Source organism: Petaurus breviceps, unplaced genomic scaffold (assembly GCF_028583685.1).
Source record: "Petaurus breviceps papuanus isolate PSGF00001 unplaced genomic scaffold, PetGlider_PUasm1.0 98, whole genome shotgun sequence".
NCBI classification, from domain to species: Eukaryota; Metazoa; Chordata; class Mammalia; order Diprotodontia; family Petauridae; genus Petaurus; species Petaurus breviceps.
Genome location: NW_027187460.1, coordinates 48985165 through 48989172, shown reverse-complemented (window position 1 = coordinate 48989172; position 4008 = coordinate 48985165).

The window sequence follows — 4008 nt, the reverse complement described above, 5'->3', positions numbered from 1 at the left end:
CTATCTATCTATCTATCTATCTATCTATCTATCTATCTATCTATCTACCTATCTATCATATATATGTATACATATACCATATATATACCATACCTATCATATCATCTATTTCCTCCAACAGCCATACTATTGAGAAAATTCTCATGAGCTCCAAACATCATCTGTCCATGTAGGGACATAAAAAGCTCAACTTTAACAAGTCCCTCATGATTTCTCTTTCCTATTTACATTTCCATGCTTTTCTTGATTCTTGTATTTGAAAGGCAAATTTTCTATTCAACTCTGGTCTTTTCATCAAGAATGCTTGAAAGTCCTTTATTTCATTAAATTTCCATTTTTCTCCCTCTAGTATTATACTCAGTTTTGCTGGGTAGGTGATTCTTAGTTTTAATCCTAACTCCTTTGACCTCTGCCATATCATATTCCAAGCCCTTTGATCCCTTAATGTAGAAATTGCTAGGTCTTGTGTTATCATGATTATATTTCCACAATACTTGAATTTGTTCTTTCTGACTGTGTGCAATATTTTCTCATTGACCTGGGAACTCTCAAATTTGACTACAATATTCATAGGAGATTTCCTTTTGGGATCTCTTTCAATGATCAATGTGTTGATTCTTACAATTTCTATTTTATCCTCAGGTTCTAGAATATCAGAGCAGTTTTCCTTGAAAATGTCTTGAAAGATAATGTCTAGGCTCTTTTTTTTCCATCATGACTTTCAGGTAGTACAATAAAATTTAAATTGTCTCTCCTGGATCTATCTTCCAGGTCAGTGGTTTTTCCAATGAGATATTTTACATTGTCTTCTATTTTTTATTTATTTTTTGTTCTGTTTTATAATGTCCTTATTTCTCATAAAGTAATCAGCATCCATTTGCTCCATTCTAATTTTGAAAGAATTATGTGCTTCAGTGACCTTTTGTACCTCCTTTTCCTTCTGACCAATTTTGTTTTTGAAGGCATTCTTTTCCTCAGTACCTTTTTGGACCTCTTTTGCCATTTGGGTGAGCTTTTTTTTTAAGGTGCTATTGTCTTCAATATTTTGTTTGTGCATGTCCTTTAGCAAGCTGTTCACTCGTTTTACATGATTCTTTTGCTTCTCATTTCTCTTTCCAATTTTTCTTCTACTTATCTTACTTGATTTTCAAAATCCCTTTTGAGCTCTTACATGGCTTGTGACCAATTCATATTTTATTGAAGTGTTTGGATGTAGGGACTTTTACTTTGTCTTCTTTTGCTGATTTTACATTTTGATCTTCTTTGGCACTAAAGTAAGATTCTATAATCTGATTGTTTTTTCTGTTGTTCACTCATTTTCCCCAGTCAATTACTGGACTATTTAACTCTTTGTTAAGCTTTGTCTTTGGTTTCTATTGGGAGAGTGTATTGTCCCAATGTTCAGGGGTTTTGTGCAGCTGTTTTCAGAGATATTTCTAAGGATATGCAAATTTTTAGTTCTTCCAAGGTTGTATGATCAAAGGAGAGGTGTAGGTGAGTGACCACAAGCACTGTTTTCTTCCCTTTAACTGTGAGGAGGATTCCCTCTCTAGTACCACCACAAGCTCGATTAAGCCAGCACTCCTCCTTGCATCTGGACTACCACCCAAGACTGAGACCCAGATTGATGTACTGACAAAGCAGGAGAATCTTTCCTCAGCACCTGTCATGAGATCCCTGCCATACCCCTCTGATCAGCAGCTTGATTCTCCCACTGTATGTGGGTTGAGAGCTCAGGAACCAGCCACTACTGCCATCACCACCCTGGGGCTGGGACCAGACATTCCTCCTCTCTCACCCAGGTCCAACAGAACATTCCTACTGGCCTTTTAAGTTGTTTTTGATGTTTGTGGGTTGAAAAGTCTGGAAACTGCCAAAATTGCCAGTGATTCATTCCCCTGAAGCCTGCTCTGCATTTGCTAGGGCCCCATCTGTGCTGGCACAGTCCATGTTGCACTGAGCTCCTCTCTCAGCCCAGTTCAGCAGATCTTTCCTGTAACCCTTCCAGGTTTCTTGGGCTGGAAATTTATTTCACTCTGTCATTTTGTGGGTTCTGCTGCTCTAGAAATTTTTTAGAGTAATTTTTTACAGGTAATTGGAGGCGTTTGGTTGAGACCTCAAGGAATTCCCTGCTTTTTCTCTGCCATTTTGGCTGCACCCAATATGATTATTTCAAGTAGGGTATTTTTTTAAACTACTTTGTCTTGTAGAGTTTTGTTTGTGATATGTAGGAATGCTGATGTTTTATGTGGATTTATCTTTATCCTGCTATTTTGCTAAAATTGTTCATTTTCTCAAGTAACCTTTTCATAGAGTCTTTTGGATTTTCTGAGTATGTCATCTGCAAAAAGAGAATTTTATTAATTTTCTATTTTTATTTTTTTTTATATTTTTTCTCATTGCTATTACTCAGATTCCCAGTGCAATATTCAATAATATTGGTAACAGTTGGAATCCTAGTTTCAAACTTGGTCATTGTTAGAAGGGTCATAGTTTATTTCCATTCAAAATAATGCTTATCAATGGTTTTAAGCAAATGTGTTTTTTTATCAATTTAAGAAAAAAATCTATTTATAACCATACTTTCAAGTGCTTGAGTAAAAAAAGAGTTTTGAACTTTGTCAAAAGTTTTTACTGCATCTATTGAAATAATATGATTATTATTTTTTAAATTATTGATGTACTCACTTATTTTAATAGTTTTCTTTTTAATAAACCATCTCCATTCCTGGTAAGAATCTCAGTTGATAATAATGTATCATTTTGTGATATATAATTGTAATATTTTAGCTAGTATCTTATTTTCAATTTTGCATCCTTTCTCATTGATGAAAGTGGTGTATAATTTTCTTTTTCTGTGTTACTCTTCCTTGTTCATTCTTCCATATCATATTTGTTTCATAAAAGGAATTTGATGGAAATTCTACTTTACTTTTTATTTCACACAGTTTATTTTAAGTTAGAGTTAGTTGATCTTAAAATATTTGATAGAATTAACTTGTAAATTCATCTGGTCCTGAAAACTCATTCATAGCCCATTCAATCTCTTTCTCTAAAACAAGTCTATTTAAATAGTGTATTTCCTCTTCTATTAACCTAGGCAGCTTAAATTTTTGTAAATATTCTTCCATTTCTGTTAAATTGCTCATTATGTTGACATAACATTGGGTAAAATAGTTCCTTATAATTGCATTAATTTGATCTCCATTAGTGGCATATTCACACTTTTCATTTTTTGGTACTACTGATTTGGTTTTCTTTTTTTTTAAATCAAATTAATTATGTATTTTATTTGTTTCCTCCCCCATAAAACAACTCCTAATTTTATTCATTAATTAATTGAATTTTTATTTCAATTTGATTAATCCCACATTAAGCCTTATTTCTAATTCAATATTTCATTGCGTATTTTCAATTTGCTCTTTCTTTTTTTTTTTAATTGCATGGACAATTCACTAATTGGCTCTCTCTATTTTATTGACATAAGTGTTTAGAGACATAAATTTATTCTAATCACTGCTTATGCTTTATCCCAAAGGTTTTTATCTATTTTATCATTATTGTAATTCTCTTTAATGAAATTATTGGTCATTTCTAAGATTTGTTCTTTAACCTACTCATTCCTTATTATTAGTTTACTTAATTTTCAATTTGATTTTATTCTACATTTCCTTGGTCACTTATTAAGCATAATTTTGTTGCATTATGACATTAAAAGTATAATTTTCATATTTCTGCCTTGGATTGTAATAATATTTATGCCCCAACCTTATTTTATAAACCCTTATAAAAACCCCTCTCCACAGAGGCCCAGCCAACAAGGTGCACAGAGGCCCAGCTAAGGCCTGGTCAATGTGGTAGCAAGTTGATACACCAACTACAAGGACCATTACCAGGCCTATCAGTGCAGGGCTGGTTTCGGATGAAGCAGGTAAGAGATGAATGCAGAGCCCCTGGCCGTGGCAGCAGCTACTCGTGGGACTAACTACCAATAGCCTGGAAATTTAA